The 22,462-nt window shown below is 43.3% G+C and overlaps 1 protein-coding gene across 2 annotated transcripts in view; it reads right to left on the bottom strand.

Annotated features, from left to right (window-relative positions):
- The window catches only part of TGFBR3 (transforming growth factor beta receptor 3), a 207,991-nt gene extending 185,985 nt beyond the window's left edge, over window positions 1–22,006 (bottom strand). For both annotated transcript variants that reach the window (XM_006054474.4, XM_006054473.4), the window contains exon 1: window positions 21,695–22,006. The gene's annotated coding sequence lies outside the window, so the exon portion shown is untranslated. The remainder of the gene's footprint in view (window positions 1–21,694) is intronic.
- Between the last annotated feature and the right edge of the window lie 456 nt (window positions 22,007–22,462).

Here is a 22,462-nt window from a genome sequence, read left to right as displayed (position 1 = left end):
AGCACTTTTACTTTTCACTTCACTCTTGAGCTACCTATACTTGTAGGTAGGAATTCTACATCAGATCAGATCAGATCAGATCAGTCACTCAGTCATGTCCGACTCTTTGCGACCCCATGAATCTCAGCACGCCAGGCCTCCCTGTCCATCACCAACTCCCGGAGTTCACTCAGACTCACGTCCATCGATCAGTGATGTCATCCAGCCATCTCATCCTCTGTCATCCCCTTCTCCTCCTGCCCCCAATCCCTCCCAGCATCAGAGTCTTTTCCAATGAGTCAACTCTTCGCATGAGGTGGCCAAAGTACTGGAGTTTCAGCTTTAGCATCATTCCTTCCAAAGAAATCCCAGGGCTGATCTCCTTCAGAATGGACTGGTTGGATCTCCTTGCAGTCCAAGGGACTCTCAAGAGTCTTCTCCAACACCGCAGTTCAAAAGCATCAATTCTTGGGTGCTCAGCCTTCTTCACAGTCCAACTCTTACATCCATACATGACCACAGGAAAAACCATAGCCTTGACTAGACGAACCTTTGTTGGCAAAGTAATGTCTCTGCTTTTGAATATGCTATCTAAGTTGGTCATAACTTTCCTTCCAAGGAGTAAGTGTCTTTTAATTTCATGGCTGCAGTCACCATCTGCAGTGATTTTGGAGCCCAAAAAAAGAAAGTCTGACACTGTTTCTACTGTTTCCCCATCTATTTCCCATGAAGTGATGGGACCGGATGCCATGATCTTCGTTTTCTGAATGTTGAGCTTTAAGCCAACTTTTTCACTCTCCACTTTCACTTTCATCAAGAGGCTTTTGAGTTCCTCTTCACTTTCTGCCATAAGGGTGGTGAAATCTGCATATCTGAGGTTATTGATATTTCTCCCGGCAATCTTGATTCCAGCTTGTGTTTCTTCCAGGCCAGCGTTTCTCATGATGTACTCTGCATATAAGTTAAATAAACAGGGTGACAATATACAGCCTTGACATACTCGTTTTCCTATTTGGAACCAGTCTGTTGTTCCATGTCCAGTTCTAACAGTTGCTTCCTGACCTGCATACAAATTTCTCAAGAAGCAGGTCAGGTGGTCTGGTATGCCCATCTCTTTCAGAATTTTCCATGGTTTATTGTGATCCACACAGTCAAAGGCTTTGGCATAGTCAATAAAGCAGAAATAGATGTTTTTCTGGAACTCTATTGCTTTTTCCATGATCCAGCAGATGTTGGCAATTTGATCTCTGGTTCCTCTGCCTTTTCTAAAACCAGCTTGAACATCAGGAAGTTCATGGCTCACATATTGCTGAAGCCTGGCTTGGAGAATTTTGAGCATTACTTTACTAGCGTGTGAGATGAGTGCAATTGTGCAGTAGTTTGAGCATTCTTTGGCGTTGCCTTTCTTTGGGATTGTAATGAAAACTGCCCTTTTCCAGTCCTGTGGCCACTGCTGAGTTTTCCAAATTTGCTGGCATATTGAGTACGGCACTTTCACAGCATCATCTTTCAGGATTTGAAATAGCTCAACTGGAATTCCATCACCTCCACTAGCTTTGTTCGTAGTGATGCTTTCTAAGGCCCACTTGACTTCACATTCCAGGATGTCTGGCCCTAGGTCAGTGATCACACCATCGTGATTATCTGGGTCATGAAGATCTTTTTTGTACAGTTCTTCTGTGTATTCTTGCCATCTCTTCTTAATATCTTCTGCTTCTGTTAGGTCCATACCATTTCTGTCCTTTATCGAGCCCATCTTTGCATGAAATCTTCCTTTGATATCTTTAATTTTCTTGAAGAGATTTCTAGTCTTTCCCATTCTGTTGTTTTCCTCTATTTCTTTGCATTGATTGCTGAAGAAGGCTTTCTTATCTCTTCTTGCTATTCTTTGGAACTCTGCATTCAGATGCTTATATCTTTCCTTGTCTCCTTTGGTTTTTGCTTCTCTTCTTTTCACAGCTATTTGTAAGGCCTCCCCAGACAGCCATTTTGCTTTTTTGCATTTCTTTTCCATGGGGATGGTCTTGATCCCTGTCTCCTGTACAATGTCACAAACCTCATTCCATAGCTCATCAGGCACTCTATCTATCAGATCTAGGCCCTTAAATCTATTTCTCACTTCCACTGTATAATCATAAGGGATTTGATTTAGGTCATACCTGAATGGTCTAGTGGTTTTCCCTACTTTCTTCAATTTCAGTCTGAATTTGGCAATAAGGAGTTCATGGTCTGAGCCACAGTCAGCTCCTGGTCTTGTTTTTGTTGACTGTATAGAGCTTCTCCATCTTTGGCTGCAAAGAATATAATCAATCTGATTTTGGTGTTGACCATCTGGTGATGTCCATGTGTAGAGTCTTCTCTTGGGTTGTTGGAAGAGGGTGTTTGTTATGACCAGTGCATTTTCTTGGCAAAACTCTATTAGTCTTTGCCTTGCTTCATTCCGTATTCCAAGGCCAAATTTGCCTGTTACTCCAGGTGTTTCTTGAGTTCCTACTTTTGCATTCCAGTCCCCTATAATGAAAAGGACACCTTTTTTGGGTGTTAGTTCTAAAAGGTCTTGGAGGTCTTCATAGAACAGTTCAACTTCAGCTTCTTCAGCGTTACTGGTTGGGGCATAGACTTGGATTACTGTGATATTGAATGGTTTGCCTTGGAAACGAACAGAGATCATTCTGTCGTTTCTGAGACTGCATCCAAGTACTGCATTTCAGACTCTTTTGTTGACCATGATGGCCACTCCATTTCTTCTGAGCGATTCCTGCCCACAGTAGTAGATATAATGGTCATCTGAGTTAAATTCACCCATTCCAGTCCATTTCAGTTCGCTGATTCCTAGAATGTTGACATTCACTCTTGCCATCTGTTGTTTGACCACTTCCAATTTGCCTTGATTCATGGACCTGACATTCCTGGTTCCTATGCAATATTGCTCTTTACAGCATCGGACCTTGCTTCTATCACCAGTCACATCCACAACTGGGTATTCTTTTTGCTTTGGCTCCATCCCTTCATTCTTTCTGGAGTTATTTCTCCACTGATCTCCAGTAGCATACTGGGCACCTACTGACCTGGGGAGTTTCTCTTTCAGTATCCTATTGTTTTGCTTTTTCATACTGTTCATGGGGTTCTCAAGGCAAGAATACTGAAGTGGTTTGCCATTCCCTCCTCCAGCGGACCACATTCTGTCAGATCTCTCCACCATGACCTGCTGTCTTGGGTTGCCACACGGGCATGGCTTAGTTTCATTGAGTTAGACAAGGCTGTGGTCCTAGTGTGATTAGATTGACTAGTTTTCTCTGAGTATGGTTTCAGTGTGTTTGCCCTCTGATGCCCTCTTGCAACACCTACCGTCTTACTTGGGTTTCTCTTACCTTGGGCGTGGGGTATCTCTTCACGGCTGCTCCAGCAAAGTGCAGCCATTGCTCCTTACCTTGGACGAGGGGTATCTCCTCACCGCCTCCCTTCCTGACCTTCAATGTGGGATAGCTCCTCTAGACCCTCCTGCACGCGCGCAGCCAGACCCAGTAAAAGAAGGCAGGCCGCACAGAGGGCACAAGAAGTACAGAGAAGCTGGGCTCTGTTCTCCTCTACCCCTCCAGGGCCTGGTCCACCCTCACTCCTGGCTAAGAGTGTAACCAACACATCTCTGGCCCCAGCAACCTTAATTTCCTAGGGACTGACCTTCAGTCAGTCCTTAAGAGCCCTCTGTCTATCCCAAGCACAAGAGATCTCACTGCCCAAGCAAAATACAGCATAAAGAGGAAGGTGGGCCTGGATACATCTCACGAGGTTGTAAAAGACCAGGTTTTGTTTAAGTTCAAACAAACTAGGACTGATATTTTTAACTCACACTTGCAGTATTCCAAGAACTACCTTTCACATTTAATATTTCTGCATCTAAAGATTTCAGTTGCTTATAATTTTAAGCTAGAATTCACAGAGAACTATTCTTGGGGGTTCCAAATCTGGCTTACCCAGATGTATTACATTGGACCAGTCATTTAGCCTCCATCACCCCCTCATCTGCAAAATAGTAATGATATTTTGATTGTAACATATGAGACAGAATATGGGCATGGTACCTAAAACAATATCTGGCCCACATAATACATTTTTTTCCATCCAGTACTTTTTAAAAAAATAATAGTCATTGAAGTTTTTATAGTTAAAATACATCGTATTTTTAAAAAAGGCAAACTACCAGTCACAGTATAATATAAACAGCAGTTTACATCAAAGTTTATATTAATTTTGGGATTAGACTTTGTCACATAGAATTTCAGAAATTCCCTCCATCACCAAAAAGTAATGATTCTAAACCTAATACAAAAGTCCTAAAGACAGTTATCATATTGCAACGCTGTTCCAAAAAGGCAGTAAAGCTACTGCCTCAACAACTCTTGTTTAAGTTACAAAGATCTGGCTGCATGGCCCTCCTCAGTTCTACCACAGGATTCCCAAATTAGCTTCAGGGGTTTAGCCAGGGGGCTTTGGAGCTCAGCTTGGCACTGCCACCAAACTAACCCAGATGTCTAGAGGGAATAAACAGCTATCACCAAAGATCAGATCAGATCAGATCAGTCGCTCAGTCATGTCCAACTCTTTGCAATCCCATGAATCGCAGCTTGCCAGGCCACCCTGTCCATCACCAACTCCCGGAGTTCACTCAGACTCACGTCCATCGAGTCAGTGATGCCATCCAGCCATCTCATCCTCTGTCGTCCCCTCCTCCTCCTGCCCCCAATCCCTCCCAGCATCAGTCTTTTCCAATGAGTCAACTCTTCGAATGAGGTGGCCAAAGTACTGGAGTTTCAGCTTTAGCATCATTCCTTCCAAAGAAATCCCAGGGCTGATCTCCTTCAGAATGGACTGGTTGGATCTCCTTGCAGTCCAAGGGACTCTCAAGAGTCTTCTCCAACACCACAGTTCACCAAAAGGCTTTATTAAATCACAAAGTGGCAATCATTCCAGTCAAAGCAGCACAGCTGAATATTCTCAGGTCCTAGCTTGCACCAAATCATTTAAAAAAGCTTTGGGATGGGACTTCTCTGGCAGTTGAAGGGCCAAGACCCCACACTTCCACTGCAGGGGGGGTGGGTTTGATCCCTAGTCAGGGAACTAACATTTCACATGCTGTGTGGCATGGCCAAAAAATAAATAAAAAGCGCTACATCTCCTAGACCTCCAACAGAATATTTTGTACAACATATATTAATTTACCAAAACATTTGATTCACATCTTTATATGCAGGGATTCTGCAAATATATGAATTCAGGATAAACACTTCAGCAATAAGGCTATTTTGCTAATCACAATTAAGCACATTTTTTTATTTCTCTCACTGACTTCCAAGATAAAATTCTTTCTCTTGGGTGGGGATAATCCCTCAACAGATACATTTCTATTACTTAACTGATATTATTTGGTAAAGAAAGGGTTCAGCCACGCAGGCTTGTGAAACATTAAGAATTAAAACCCTTTGATGGTTGCCCACTGCTGTCAGGACCAAAACACTTTGCGTGGTTGCTGGATGTTGCCAACTTAGTCCAACCTCATCCTCTGCATGCTCCATCCACACTTGCCTTAATTTAGTTCTACAAAAGGGTCAAGTCCTTGCTTCCAGAAGTGACCTTCACTGTATTGGAATTCAATGACCCGCCATGGTTCCCCTAATTCTAACATCTGCTGCTAAGTCGCTTCAGTCATGTCCGACTCTGTGCGACCCCATAGACGGCAGCCCATCAGGCTCCCCCGTCCCTGGGATCCTCCAGGCAAGAATATTGGAGTGGGTTGCCATTTCCTTCTTCAATGCATGAAAGTGAAAGTGAAGTCGGTCAGTCGTGTCCGACTCCTAGCGACCCCATGGACTGCAGCCCACCAGGCTCCTCCATCCATGGGATTTTCCAGGCAAGAGTACTGGAGTGGGTTGCCACTGCCTTCTCCAAATTTCTAACATCTAACATGGCCAATTTCTAACATCTTCAAGGCTTCAGGTCTCTGTATAAGCATTACTTCTTTAAGGAAGCCTCCTCTGATTCTCTTGAAATTAAGCTTGGACACCTAGAATATAGTGCAGTCCACCCCCAAAGTAAATCTCCATGTAATTACTTCCTTCCAGGTGTGGCTTTCCTACTCATCTGTTCATTTCAGAAAGAGGGATGACAGTTGCCCTGGCTCATTTAGCATATAGAAGGCAACCAGTGAAGGTACCATATGGATCTCAAGTATAAAATACTATCTTGTACATTACAATTAAAAGTAGTATGAAAAGAAGGTGAGTTATCAGAACATCTCTCAATAATAAATGAATGGTTTCCCTGGTGGCTCAGACAGTCAAGAACCTCTCTGCAGTGCAGAAGCCTTGAGTTGGATCCCTGGGTTGGGAAGATCCCCTGGAGAAGGGAATGGCTACGCATCCAGTATTCCTGCCTGGAGTATTACATGGACAGAGGAGTCTAGCGGGCTACAGTCCAGGGGGTCACAAAGAGTCGGACATGAGTGAGCAACTAACACTTTCATACTTTCTTTCACTTTCTAACCATTAAGAATTGTATTTTAAGAAAGACCCTATACCTCAGGCAGCTTCAAAGGAACAGCAGAGGCAAGAATTTGGATATCTACACATTTTACAAGCTCAGACAAGTCACTTCATTCTGGGCTTTAACTTTTTCATCTTTAATATGAAGAGATTAAACAAGAAAATATTTTATTCTCTACCTTACTTATAACTGTCATTATAAGAGCTAAAAACTAATCCTGAATCTCTCCTATAAAATGAGACTTCAAATGCACTTGTGCAAATGTGAAACACATGATCATGGAGTAGCTAGCAGGAATGACAACAAAACTGTGAAGTATTATCCTAGAAAAACATTCAATTTGACAATGTAAGTGTAAATAAAGTATTAATATTACATTTTTTAACACACAACTTATATAAACAAAAAATATCTAAATTATCTTCTAAGCAAGGCAAGAAATCACAAAACCTGAATTTTGTCAGATCTGCCTATTTCATCAAAATTGCCATTTTTATTCTACTCCTCAAACTCCATGAATTCTACTTGTTCTCCTCACCTCATTTCAAAAGTCACTTCTGATTACTCCCATCCCTCTGTAAACACTGTTTCCTTAACATTTTGTGTATAATTTGTTTCATGTTATCCTCTACTTAGAGCCAACTCAGAATGTTAGAAATAGATAACATTTACTCCAACACTTTAATTTTGCAGATTAGCAAACCAAGAATTAAAAAGGCTCAATGACTGGTCCACTGATACACTGCTAGTTAGTAGCACAGCCAAGACTTGTCCACAGGCTGCTTTGTAATTATTCTGTGGTCATTCATGTGATTCTACAACATTCGCCTTCCTATTAGAGGCTAACACCCTGCCATCTTCTTTGGACCCCGTAAAATGTCTCAGTTACCATCTATGGGGCACCTACTCTGTTTTTCATAATTTCTCATTTCAACCTCTCAAAACCCCAAGGAGACAGATTTCTTTAACTTCATTTTATAGCAATACAAGTGAGGCTTAAGATGCTAAACCACCCCCAAGCTAGTAAATCCTGACACCAGGATTTGAGCCCAGGTCTGTCGGATTCCACAGCCTATGATCTTCACCACCAAACAGGAGCTTGTCTATTGTTGACACCAACCAAGCCCCACACAGTCACTTTCTGATAGTGGCAGCATGATTAGATCTGACATAAGGGAGAAGTTATTTTGTTTTGTAACCATGGAGGCGAGGCTCAATCAGCAGTTTATTTCATTCATTCATTATTTATTACCACCTACCAAGTACCAGAATTGCCAATATTCGCTGGATCATCAAAAAAGCAAGAGAGTTCCAGAAAAACATCTATTTCTGTTTTATTGACTATGCCAAAGCCTTTGACTGTGTGGATCACAATAAACTGTGGAAAATTCTGAAAGAGATGGGAATACCAGAGCATCTGACCTGCCTCTTGAGAAATCTGTATGCAGGTCAGAAGGCAACAGTTAGAACTAGACATGGAACAACAGACTGGTTCCAAATAGGAAAAGGAGTACATCAAGGCTGTATATTGTCACCCTGTTTATTTAACTTATATGCAGAGTACATCATGAGAAACACTGGGCTGGAAGAAACACAAGCTGGAATCAAGATTGCCGGGAGAAATATCAATAACCTCAGATATGCAGATGACACCACCCTTATGGCAGAAAGTGAAGAGGAACTCAAAAGCCTCTTGATGAAGGTGAAAGAGGAGAGTGAAAAAATTGGCTTAAAGCTCAACATTCAGAAAACGAAGATCATGGCATCTGGTCCCATCACTTCATGGGAAATAGAAGGGGAAACAGTGGAAACAGTGTCAGACTTTATTTTTGGGGGCTCCAAAATCACTGCAGATGGTGAGTGCAGCCATGAAATTAAAAGACGCTTATTCCTTGGAAGGAAAGTTATGACCAACCTAGATAGCATATTCAAAAGTAGAGACATTACTTTGCCAACAAAGGTTCGTCTAGTCAAGGCTATGGTTTTTCCTGTGGTCATGTATGGATGTGAGAGTTGGACTGTGAAGAAGGCTGAGTGCCAAATAATTGATGCTTTTGAACTATGGTGTTGGAGAAGACTCTTGAGAGTCCCTTGGACTGCAAGGAGATCCAACCAGTCCATTCTGAAGGAGATCAGCCCTGGGATTTCTTTGGAAGGAATGATGCTAAAGCTGAAACTCCAGTACTTTGGCCACCTCATGTGAAGAGTTGACTCATTGGAAAAGACTCTGATGCTGGGAGGGATTGGGGGCAGGAGGAGAAGGGGACGACAGAGGATGAGATGGCTGGATGGCATCACTGACTTGATGGACGTGAGTCTGAGTGAACTCCGGGAGTTGGTGATGAACAGGGAGGCCTGGCATGCTGCAATTCACGGGGTCACAAAGAGTCGGACACGACTGAGCGACTGAACTGAACTGAACTGAACCAAGTACCAGATGGCACTAGTGGTAAAGAACCCGTCTACCAATGCAGGAGACCTAAGAAATGCAGGTTCAATCCTTGGATTGGGAAGATTCACTGGAAGAGGGCATGGCAACCTATTCCAGTATTCTTGCCAGGAGAATCCCATGGACAGAGGAGTGTGGTGGGCTACAGTCCATGAGGTCGCACAGAGATGGACATGACTGAAGCAACTTAGCAGCACCAGCACCATGTACCAGAGTTTCCCTGGTGGCTTAGTGGTAAAGAATTCACCTGCCAATGCAGGAGACACAGGAGACACAAGTTCAATCCCTGGGTCAGAAAGATCCCCTGGAGAAAGAAATGGCAACCCACTCCAGTATTTTTGCCTGGGAAATGCCATGGACAGACAAGTCTGGCGGACTACAGTCCATGGGTCACAAAAAGTTGAATGTGCCTTAGCAAGTAAACAACAACCATGTACTAGGCACTATTCAGAGAGCTCATATGCTCTTAGTGTTCAGGAAACGGTAGCTTTGATTTTTAACTAGGTCACTGACAACAGCTCCATTCAAGACAATTTACTTTCAATTTTGATGGTTTTGAATCCCAGGGTTAAATTATGCTACAGCTTTGTATAGGGCCAATAACACCCTTCTAAGCCTTTGACTTCCTTGGCTGAGTTTCCTGTCCTGATGAGGCCGGCTTTGTAGAAACCATACTGATGTTATCACAAAAAGAGAGAGAGGTAAGTAACTCTAAAATGACTGTTACAGTAATATATATTAGCTCTATACTCAACCCAACCCCCTACCCCAAGAATTGGATGCTTCTTCAGAAATAGAATTTACTACCCCTTGGGTTTAAGTCATTGGTTTCAAAGGACCATACCCCCACCAGCACTACTGACAAAAGCAAGTACTAATTTCTTTTTTGTTTTTTTCTTCTTGGCCACACTGCACAGCATGCAGAACTTCCCTAATGATGGATAGAACTGGTGCCTTCTGCAGTAGAAGCGCAGTCTTAACCACTGGACCACTAGGGAAGTGTGCAAATGGTAATTTCAACTGCTGTCCTGAAAAGGGTTAAAACCTCTCTTCAAAATTAAGACAGTAATTTAATTTTTTCAAGGAGATCCAACCAGTCCATTCTGAAGGAGATCAGCCCTGGGATTTCTTTGGAAGGAATGATGCTAAAGCTGAAACTCCAGTACTTTGGCCACCTCATGCGAAGAGTTGACTCATTGGAAAAGACTCTGATGCTGGGAGGGATTGGGGGCAGGAGGAGAAGGGGACGACAGAGGATGAGATGGCTGGATGGCATCAATGACTTGATGGACGTGAGTCTCAGTGAACTCCGGGAGTTTGTGATGGACAGGGAGGCCTGGCGTGCTGCGATTCATAGGGTCGCAGAGAGTTGGACACGACTGAGCGACTGATCTGATCTGATACTCCAATGTCTTTTTTGTCTAAACTAAACAATTCTTTTCAAAGAAATTCGAACATCAAAGCAAAACTCAGGAGTTTGGCCTGGCAGTCTCAAGACCATTCCTTAGGGCATAGACCTGAAGCAACTCTAGAAGGTTCAGTGAGCGGCCCTGTGCATGGGCCCAGAGCCAAGGGAAGATGTCAGGGCCACAAGGAAATTCTCCTCCTTTGCCCCCATACCCTCTCCCCCAGCTCTTCTGTTTAATGCTGTGTTTACTTTTCATCTTCGTAGTCCCATGGGTTAAAGGGCAAACCACAGGCAGAGAGAAACCACAGCAAGCCCTAGCCTGTTCGAGGTACAATGGGAGTCTTCCCAAACCACTTTAAGGCTGAGCAGAACCCACTGTCACTGCTTCAAGTCAGACAATTAAAGAGGTCAGTGTTCTAGTCTGACAGGTCTTGAATGGGGATTTTTGAAAAATCAGATTCTCCCTCCAGACATACCTGATAGTGTTCCCTTTTCAATGCCATAAATGTACATTTAACTGGATCTACAAGAAACCACAAATCTTGCTTCCTCTCATTTATATATTCATCCAACAAATATTTATCTATTTGCCTGCTCAGTCAGTGCCAGGTCTGTGTGGGGATTCAAAAGGGAATAAAATATACAAAAATCCCTGACCTTGTGGCGCTTACATTCTAGTCAGGAGAGACCAAAACTATAAATAAGATATATAATTATACATGAGGCAGAGATAAATGCTGAGAAAATTAATAAAACAGAGAAGCAAGACAGGAAGGTTTGTTTGTCTGCATGTTTGTTTCAAGTAAGGACCAAACCCTAACCCTAACCCTAAGAAGTGAACAGTGTAGATATCTGGGAGAAAAACATTACAAGCAACGAAAACAGCACATGCAAAGGCCCTAAGACAGAGTGTGTCTGGTATGGGAAAGGGAAGGCAGGTCAAGTAGCTAGAGTAGAGTAAGCAAGCCAGAAAATGGAGGGTGATGTCAAAGAGGTAACAGGCAAGGGAGTCATGGGCTGGTTAAGGCTTTACAGATCATTATAAGGATTGGGGGTTTTACGCTGAGAAAGACAGGAACAAGAGTGTTTTAATTAGAGAAATGACAGCATCTGACTTAGGTTTTATCAGGGCCATTCTGGCTACTGGGTGGAGACTCCTGGACAGGGGCAGAGGGAAGCACTGCTCCCCGCCCTGCAATCTTGGGCAGACCACCCAAGCTCTCTGTACCTGGCTGTCCTCATCTTTAGAAGGGCTTGGAAAGGATTTCTAAGGCCCAATCTAATCCTAAACTACATGATTCTGAGTTGATTTCCTTTGTCTTTTCTACAGTTACAATTCATATCAACTGCAAAATTGATCTTTCCCTCAAGCTTTAACAGAAATGGAACTGAGTTGAAGAATTCCATTTGACAACATATATGGCCATGCCCATGCCACATACCCAGGTTACAAAGATAGGAAGACTCAATCCTGCTCTAGGGAAGTCTGGAGAGGAAGAAAGTAAATTCTCAGGAGGCAGCAGGAGAAAGACTCTAAGAGAAATAAAGGGAGGAAGCAATCAACCACCTGCCAGGAAGAGCCACGTGAAACTTCAGCAGAGAAGGTGATGATGGAGTTAATCAGGGGGCCACTGGAAAGAAGGAAAACGAGGGGATGCTAGAGAAAAGACCAGTACTAAAGGAACAGGGCATGAGAGCACAAGGTGTGCTCTGGAAAACATAAGGAGTCTTGTAGGAGCACAGTGAGGTTCATGGGAGAAGTGAAGGAAAATAGCTAAAAAGTAGGCTGGGCTACTGAGTAACCAGACATCCCATGCCAAGGATAATGGAACAGCAGACATTTTAAATAAAAGAAAGGAAAACACAGATCTGTATTTTGGAAGGTACCAATCATAATGGACGAACAATTTGAGAGAAAGATACTGAAACCAGGAAAACCAACTGGAATACATCTGCAATACTCCAGGTGAGATGATGATTTGGAAATAGAGAAGAACATGCCAATTGCAGGGCTTGACCTATAGACCTAGTTAGCCAATCTCTATTGTAGAGCTAAGATTGGGGTTTACATGTTAAAATGATGGAGAAAAGTCAAAGGAATGATAAAACATCATGATACATTGGAAATTATATGAAATTCCAATTTCTGTGTCCATAAATAAAGTTTACTGGAACTCAGGGAAAATAAAGAAAATACCAATTGCTGCTGCTGCTGCTGCTAAGTCACTTCAGTTGTGTCTGACTCTGTGTGACCCCATAGATGGAAGCCCACCAGGCTCCTCCATCCCTGGGATTCTCCAGGCAAGAACACTGGAGTGGGTTGCCATTTCCTTCTCCAATGCATGAAAGTGAAAAGTGAAAGGGAAGTCGCTCAATCGTGTCCGACTCTTAGCGACCCCATGGACTGCAGCCTACCAGGCTCCTCCATCCATGGGATTTTCCAGGCAAGAGTACTGGAGTGGGGTGCCATTGCCTTCTCCGAAATACCAATTGAGATCTGCTAAAAGTAAGACACCATGAGATTGGTGTGAGTCGGCTGGAGGAGGTAAGCAAAAGGAAATTGAGTATGCCTGAGGATCCTAGCTTGGCAACTGGTGCCACTTACTGACATGTGAAATACAGGAGTTAGGGGCTGGGGACCACAGAGAAATCATATGCTGGGATTAGGACTTAGTTTTTTGGTTTTATTGTTGTTGTTTTCTTCTGTTTTTCAGCCTTCTCCAGGAGCATGTCGCGTCTTCCCAGATGGCACAGTGGTAAATAATCTGCCTGCCAAAACAGGAAATGCAAAGAGACACAGGCTCAATCCCTGGGTTGGGAAGATGCCCTGGAGTAGGAAATGGCAACCCACTCCAGTATTCTTGCCTGGAAAATTCCATGGACAGAGGAGCCTGGCGGGCTACAGTCCATGAAACTGCAAAGGGTCTGACACGACTGAGCGATTGCACGCATACCAGGGGCATCTGGTATCTTAGTTCCCCAAACAGGGATGGAACCCACACCCTTTGCAATGGAAGCAGGAAGTCTCAACCACTGGACCGCCATGGGGCTTAGCTTTAACAGAAAAACCGACAGAATAGCCAGGTAGTTGCTGGAAATAAGGAGACAGACGCATGAAACTGGGAGTTAGGTGACCACTGTGACAGAAAAATATGAGCCATTGAATGATGGAGGAGTGGAGGGGAACATCGAAGCTGGAAAACAACGACCTACGCAGAAAAGCACTGAGAAGGAAACCTGAAGAGATCGGGCAGGAAGTGGGGGAAACCAGGACAAAGTAGTTCCAGGAAACCAAGGTAATAAAACGTGGGAGAGAGTAAGGCACCAGAGAGAGGACACTTAAGATGCTGACTGAAAACAAGCTCGGAATTTTGCACTTCGCACCTTCTCTGGCACCCGCCCATCTGGGGTGGCGGTGCAGTGGGCGTGGGAGCCCGCCTGCTGCAGGCCGAGGAGTTTGCCAGAGGTGAGAAGAAAAGAGCCAATCGCTGAACACCACTAGCCCTGAAGGACGACGTTGTTATGAAAGATTCTGTACCATCGGGAAAGTTTTATTCAACACTCTGGAGGCTTAAGGTGTGAGAAACAGGAACCAAGATCTGTTGGTGATCTTCTGGCAGTAGAAAGGAGATTTCTTAGTTAACACCTGGGTCTCATGGGACCACTAATCCTGAAACTAGCAGCAGGCTGTATTTAAGAAAGGCTAGTTGCTTCCGACAAGTGCTGAGGACAATAGATTCACTCACACGTCACCCAACTCCCAGTTAGGCTTCTCACCTCGGACTGTTCTCACACTAGCAAACCTAGTCTTTCTCCCAGAGCAGCTTTATACTAATCCATAGGGACTACATCTTCATTCAAAGCATAGTATGGGGGAAAGAAAGAAGTGAAAGTGTTAGTGGCTCAGTCCTGTTAAACTCTTTGCGACCTCTTGCACTGTAGCCGGCCAGGCTTCTCTGTCCAGGGAATACTCCAGGCAAGAATACTGGAATACTGGAGTGGGTTGCCATTCCCCACTCCAGGGGATCTTCCCCATCCAGGGGTCGAACTTGGATCTCCTCCATTGCAGGCAGATTCTTTACGGTTTGAGACAGGAGAGAAGCCCACAAAGCATAGTATAAAGTGTAATAAATAAACCATAGCCCCAACTAGCTGGGATGATGCTGGAAAGCCATAATCTGGCACCATTCAGACAGGAAAAGGCTTTACCAGTAATACCAGCTGGGTCCCAAAACACGGGGACCAAGCCCCTCAGTGTCAGCAGAAGCTGCCTAACTGCTCCTCTATTTGCACTCTGAGAAACAAAAAGGAGCTGAAGGAGGAAGTGTCTTTAAACCTAAAATTATTCTTAATTTCCAATACAGACTGCTTGAAAAAAAAAAAATTGAAAGCCAACAGAATAACTAGCAGATTTTTTTTTTTTTTTTTTTTACTGTGCGCCTATGGTCCTTTCTCCTTTACCCTCTGAAAAAAATCAACCCAACCCCCAAAATGATCATTTTTCTTGGCCTAATTTCCCTATTTTTGTGATTTATAATTGGAAACAGACTGCTTTTTCCTGGCTTCAGGGAACAGGATCTTCAGGGTCATAAGAGTTGCCAACTACAGAATCTCAACCTTAGCAAAATTTCTTTTGCAAACCTCTTACCTATGTAACTACTAGAAATATATATTAATCCTCCCCAAAAATTTAAATTTAAATGCCTTATATTATGCAAAAGTGAATTTTCCCCTGACAAATTAGACACTCCCCCCTCTCTCCTAGCCCCCCTATTCAATGAAGCTAAGTGGAAGCCTGCTTTGTGTTCAGTTATTTCCCATCTGAACATCATCAAAGCCTTATCTAACAAGGTATCTATATAGGATACTTTCTGGAAGCGTTTTTTTTTAATTTGGTAGAACTGCTTCTACGGGAAATCTCCCTGTTTGCCCACACACTGAATAAAATTAAAACCTTCAATATCTTAGAGAGCAGCCATTCTAGAAATGAAATAAAGAGGCCACAAACTGAAAAAAGCATATGTACTCCCCCAAAATATGAAATGTATCAAGTAGGTCATCGTTCTCCTGGCTCCTGTGTCAAAAACATGATGCATCCAGTGGCTGCACAGCTTTGTACTGGATGATTATGATGGATTCAAAACAAAGCAGCTGCTATGTATTTTTTCATGATTCAGAGGGCACATTATAAACATACAGCAAGTAGCTGTGTTGTTGTTGTTTAGTCATTAAGTCGTTTTTGACTCTTTTTGTGACGCCATGGACTATAGCTTGCAGGCTCCTCTGTCTGTGGGATTCACTAGGCAAGACTACTGGAGTGGGTTGCCATTTCCTTCTCCAAGGGATCTCTCCGACCCAGGGATCAAACCTACATCTCCTGCACTGGCTCTTTACCACTGAGCCACCCAGGAAGCCCTAACTATCTCTATAAAGACACAAAAATAAGAAACTAAGAGGAATGTCTGCTCACAAAGGATTTGACAAACAGAGACCAACAATAGTAAACATACCCATTTGGAAGATCAGAAACTTCTCCCACACATATAGGGAAGACCTTACATGCAGTGATGCAAAATGTATGTAATGAGTCAATGGTGCTTTCCCTCAAAGTTGAATTTCATTTGCCAGTCAATTGCACAAAATGTAATATAGTAAAATGAGATATTTATTCTTTATGGATACTCAGAAGGAGAGTTTTGTGTTTGAGTACATTTTGTTTTAAAGAAAAATACCAGAAAAGAGATAACTCAAAACAACACAGGGGAGTATCACACAAAAGTATTTAGGGTACCACATGAACACAAGGTTTTGAGATTGGAATCTAAATATTTCACCTCAAATAACCTTCCAAATATTTAAAAAAAAAAAAAAAAAAAAAAAGCAACATTCTATTCCAGCAATCCTCATGCAGTTAATTATAAAATGAAATTTGCAAATAGCCACCAGTGTATTTTTGCATCCAATGAACAATTTCATATGTCAAAACACATAAATCACTAAAAATGCTAACGGAATTATACTCCCAAAAGGGAATCTTTTCACACACCAAATGGAATTAAGTATTCATCAAGTTTCCATTAATAAAATAGTATAATCAGAATTAAAAAACAGAAACCCTAAGTTCTGCTAGGCCCTCCACCTGGTCCACTTGGTGTTCTTACCCATCACTGGTGCTTAGTCATCACACCTGTAAACTCCAGACCTTTTCCCAGGGCAATCTGATCACAGGAGAGCTCAAGGACTAGTATCTGTAAAGATTGTTTTCTAAAGATCATTTTTTTTCAGGGACTAATCAACTTAAATGTGTTTTTACAAATGGCCCATCGGCAAATTCAAACAAAAAGCTGACCTTCAGCCTGTACCAGGGAAATGAATTATGAGCTTGGAAGCACAAACAAGCAGGTGCTTCTTCCTTCTTCTGCAAAAAGTACCCAACCCTGAAGTCCCCTTTCTCCCAGAGCCCGGTGTCCAAGAATTAAGGGAAAGTATATGCCTCTGGATCACCATCCTTTTTCTTAAAGTAAAGACAGAGCTGACACTTCAGACTAGATTCTAAGTTATTACTGTGGCAACAATTTAAAATTAAATCTTAAAAATGAACTTTGTCAGGCTAAAGGAATTTACCAGCACTAGCAACAGACTTAACCTTTTTTTTTCTATAATTAATTATCTTAAGCAGGAACTAACAAGATAGCCTAAGGATGTGCTTCTGGAGACCATGTTTCAGACCTTGGGGGATAATCTCAATTTTAAATATGGTCTCCATCCCTTATACCTTTAGTTGTCAGCCTACTAAGTCTTGTTGTTTGACCTAGAAAACTGAAGAATAAAACATGCAGAAGAAGGTCCAAATGAGAGGGGCCCCATGCAGAAAATTTAAGAATGTTGCTTCAAACATTAAATACTGCATGTCTTGGTGGAGAAATAAAAACAATTTCCTCCTAAAAGAAGGCAAGAGGCTCGGAAATCTGTGCTAAATCTTAAAACTTTGCAAACAGAGAAAATAAATCTCAATGTCAGTTAACAAACAAATGTGCTATTTCAAAAGAAATAAAACAAGAAATCTAGAAATAGACAGAGCCCAGGAAATGGACCCAAATCTTTTTTTGTAAGGGACTTCGAAGCTGTGATTTGTTTCAGCTTGACTAAAAACCAAACAAATCAGCAATAGCTTGTGTTTTATGAAACGCTACAAAAAGACAACGCTATCATTCCAAGTGTTACTCTGAAGATGTGGAAGCCTCAAATGCCCTAGATTCACTCTTTTATATTCCAAACTATCCATGTTCCTAAAGGCAATACAAGATTGCTCTTAAGTTAAAGACCCCCAAATCACTATCTAACTTGAATCATGCAAAGTTCAAAACGTAGTTAACATTTTAAGTTTCAAAATTTCAAAAGAAGTTTAAAAATATAAGCAAAACGTTCCAGTGGAGAGACTGAAACAGAGATAAAATCATTTATAAAATAACTGTTGAATTAAAAGAAAAAAAAAAGGAGAAAAGCCAGAGTGTCCTCATTAACTAATGAACCTGACAATTATAATTAGTTTTTGTCCAACAGCAATGAGGGAAGAAAAAAATACATTTTCAAAATGGATTATCAAGAACAGGGGTAATTTAAAATGACCACGGATCAAATTCATCCAGGAAAAATATTACAGCAATATTGATACTTACCAGTGATCCTCTAAATGTTAACGGTTCTACCTGTTATGCTTAAAATGTAAAGTCAGAAATTTCCACAAATTTATGATCCTGGGAAGTTGGTCAACAGTTAGGTATTAAAGAGTCTGCAGAGATCACCTTCTTAGTACTCAAAGGACATTTGAGTTCTCTGTGTGCTTAGGCCCAGAGCAGGCCCTCAGAAAAGCAAGAATCACTTGACTTTTACAAGATACAATCAAGTTTGCATGCAAAAAGAAAGATTAATTCCTTTGAGTCTTCAAAAGAATGGGACAATACTTCTCTTTAAGCAAACCAATTTTGTCAATAATGGTGGTTAAAAAAACAAACAAACAGGCTTTCCTAAACCCTAGGAAGCATTAAGGCATCCTGCTATCAGAGGACTGGCTAACTCCAACACCAGTAACCTTAAGCCTATTAGGGACTTGGGAGTTGCTACAAGTTTGCTGAATAAGTAAACTAAAAGACCATGGAAAACTAGACTAAATAAAATGCTACTCTGAAGTGTAACTGTAGTACTGAGATTTAGAAAGAAAGGACTAAGTTTGAAAGTTACTTTAAAATAAAATCCACTTGACCCTAACTTGGTAAATGAAATAAAGTACCTGATACTCAAGAAGCAAGAAAGGAAACTGACCTACAAAATTGCAGAGATGAAAAACTTTTTTAAAAAGTTAGTGTAACTGCTTTTCCAAGCATGGTAATTCCTAAATATTGCTGATATATTTATCTGTAGACACACTGCATCTATACTAAACAAACATGTTATTTCTGAACTATTATCATACTAAAATATAAGCCTCTGAAGAATGTACTGGAATAGAAACTCAATTTAACAATTCCTTATTGTCTTGCACTCAGATGTTAATGAAAAATGATAATGACAGGATTGTGAGAACACCAGCCTTCCTGAGAACAAATTCACTATATCCACTCGTCTACAAAAGACAAATGAGCTTCATTACAAAAGAACTCACAATGCATCTCTCTGAACTCCCAGTTCTCCTAGATAGTTTGAAATATTATTCAAAGTACACAAAATTATTTTACATATGCCTCTTAATGAAAACAAATGGAATAAACTGTGTGTGTATTTAATATCTGTCCATACACCACAGAGTTCTAGACATATATCCAATACATAGGCCCTGTCCTCAAAGTTATTCTTACACTCATCAGTTGAAATTAAACCCAGTTCTCCATAGTCAAGTCAGAAAGCAAGTTGGTTATTTTGCTAGATAAAGCCACAACATTTTCCATTCCTGAAATGTATGCTGAATACTATAAAAAAACTGGTTTAGGTGCCTAACAGACATCAATACATAGTGTGCTATGCTCCCCCTATTGGCTAATACTCAAAATAACAATCAATTCCCCAGGGGTTGCCTTTGAAGTGCTGGGGTTCAAAAGTAAGTTGGTGATTTTTATGTTTAAAAACATGAGCTGGGTCAACAGTTGTTAAGCAAAGGTGCCATGTAATGGTCAGATTCCATCAAAACAGGAAAAATTAAAGTTGACAAATGACAAAGAGAAACCGAAGGGCTGAAAACATGCTGAAGCCTTGAAACACTAAACAATGCAGAATTGAAGCCAAAAGCAGAGAACATCAAGAAACAGAGCAACATCCTTTAACTGACACAATGGCATGAAATCAATTTCATTTTAATAGCCCTTAAGGGGGTAAGAATTATTTCCCTGCCTCCTGTGCCAACCCCAAGCTGTTTCCTAAGGAAGCCAAGTAACCCTGACCAACAATGTCTAGAGAATTAATATGAGAAATGAAGTTTAAATATCTAAATTAATTAATATAAATCAGAGTTGTATTTATAATTACTTGGAGCCAGTTTCAGAGAAGCTGAAATTTGGCACCCCCATGGGTAGATCACCTAAATTAATCACGGATACCTGATTTGTGTTTCAAGAGATGTGTGTTCAACTCAGTGGGAAGTTGAAGGATGGGAAAAGCTGCCCAGACTCACCGCACACAAATCTGACTGCACTTGCTGCTCTCTGCTGAGTGGCTAAGTTTGCTCTGGAGTCAGACAGAACTAACAGTTGTGTAATAGCCTGGGCAAGTAACTAACTTCTAGTGTCTTATCTGCAAATTAGGGCTATTAATAGTGTTTTTTCCAGAGAGTTGGTGTAACGATTAAGTGTCCATAAGGCATTTAGGAGAGTGTCTGGCACAGAGTTTGGGCCCAATAAAGGTTAGCTTTTATTATTTCCGGAAAGAAAGTAGCTAATTTCACACTGGAGTACCTGTTTGCAACCTAAAGTACTATTCCAGGAAAATTAAAAGGTCTTGACATGCGCTTTGCTACTTGTGGGAGACTTATCTCCTCCCAAACCGATCGCTTATTTCTCTTGGAAGGGATGCAGAGTTCAGAAAAAGTCTGGTTCCCCATCCCAGTCTGTCATTCCTACCATCCCTTACCCTCCACGCTCCTGTCCAGTCTCCACTGGGCTCAGGACAAGCACAGCTAATAGCGGTGCACAGGCACTGTTCTAGTTCTTTACATATTTTAAATCATTCAATCCTCACAGTATTATCCAATACTATTATTATTCCCATTTCACAGCTAAGGAAATGGGGTGATTTTCTTCTCTCAGCTCTTTTTTGTAGACACTAAATCCATTAAGTTCTATTCGGTCAAGGTGGGAGCCAGTATTGGTGGCTCAGATGGTAAAGAAACTGCCTGCCAAGCAGGAAATCCAGGTTCCATCCCTGGGTCGGGAAGATCCCCTGGAGAAGGGAATGGCAACCCACTCCAGTATTCTTGCCTGGAGAATCCCATGGACAGAGGAGCCCGGAGAGCTAGCCACAGTCCATTACAGTCCATGGGGTCGCAGAGTCGTTCATGAATGAGCAACTAACACACACACACTGTCAAGGTAATTCAAGTTTGACAAGCTGGTTCCCTACACTAAATGATTCTGGAAAGTGAAGCAAATGCCCTAATAAGAACAAGACTGCAAGAAGATTCTCCTAGCAACAGTCCAAGAGTTTCCAGATTATTCTAACCAAATGAACATGCTAAGGGAAGCCTTCAAAATAAACCGGGAAAGGTGGCTAGCAAGTTAAAGCGGGAGGGAGGATTCTCTGCGGGACTCTGGGCTGCAGCGCTCGGCGCCGCCCGCAGTGCACCCTGAGGGCGCGGCCCGCGGGGAGTGAAGCTCCTGTTGGTGCGCCAGTGCCGGGGCCGCAGCCTCTGCAATGGCAATTGAGTATAAACCCACAACAAATCTTTCCCACCGACGGTGTCACGCGCCTGGTGGGAAGTGGCCAGCGCGCCCGGCGGAGGTCAGAAGAAACCGCGGAAAGGAAGAGGGCAGGCGCGGAGCAGATGTCCTCCCCAGCACACCGCATCGCCCGGAGCGCTGCCCACCCGGGACGGCCGCTCCCCTGTGCACCTCACAGCGTAAACACCAACCGACCAACGCCGCCCCCAAGAAGCCCAGGGGTCCGGGCGGCCGGAGCGATCCCGGCCGGGAAACAGGCGCGGAACCCAGTGCAACGCCAACAGCCCCCGCGCAGCCTGGAGAGCCCTTGGCCGGCACGGGTGCTGGGCTAGCCTGGCGGCCAAGGGCGTCCCGGCGCGGGCTGCAGCGCCGCTAGGCTGAGCCCGCACGTACCTCGGAGGCAGTGTGTCAAACGGAGATCCACCCGCCACAAGTTGCAGGAAAGCAGAGCAGTTTCCCCGCCCAGCGCCCGGCGGCCGCGAGCTCCGGCAGCTGCTGCGCCGCGGCGCAACTACGCCATCCCGACCCGCCGGGGACTTTCTCCTCCTGCAGGGAGCTCAGGGAATCGCGCAGGGAAAGTGGCCGGGCACGAGAGCCGCCGACTTCCCTCCCTCACTCACTAGGAAGAGGAAAGCGCCACTCGGCGTCCCCGAAACCCTCGATTACCCCCATCGGGCCGACCCAGCGCACTCGCTCCCCCTCACACACGCGGGCGGGGATGGGCAGGACGCCACAGCAATCAGCGCGCGGGGGGAAGGGCGCTCCTCCTCCGCGGTCCCCACCGGAGCTCCGGGCCGCCGAGAAACTCCTCCTCCCGCCGCCCGCCTCCCCTCTCTCCTCCCCCTTTTCCTCTCCTGCTGATGGATGAACCCCGAGCGCGGCCGGAGCCTGAGTTTCCCTTCGGACCGAGGAGGGAGGGAGAGGAAAGGAGTACCGGGAACGGCTGGGGTGCTGCGCGCCCAGGTTGGGGCGATTGGCCGTGGGGGAGGGAGTCCCAGTCCTCGGAGAAGAGCCACATTGGGGCAGGGAGCAGGGAGCAGGGGTGGAACGTGGACGGGAGCTGCAGGGATTCCCATGCTCCAATTAGGTGTTTCCAACTTTTCAGAGCTCTCTGGAAGAGTTGGGTTATTTGGTTCCCTCCGTCTTGATATAAAATTTCTA

This window comes from Bubalus bubalis, chromosome 6, assembly GCF_019923935.1.
Source record: "Bubalus bubalis isolate 160015118507 breed Murrah chromosome 6, NDDB_SH_1, whole genome shotgun sequence".
Taxonomy (NCBI): domain Eukaryota; kingdom Metazoa; phylum Chordata; class Mammalia; order Artiodactyla; family Bovidae; genus Bubalus; species Bubalus bubalis.
The sequence above is the reverse complement of the archived record's forward strand: the minus strand, read 5'-3'. Positions and strand labels throughout refer to the sequence as shown.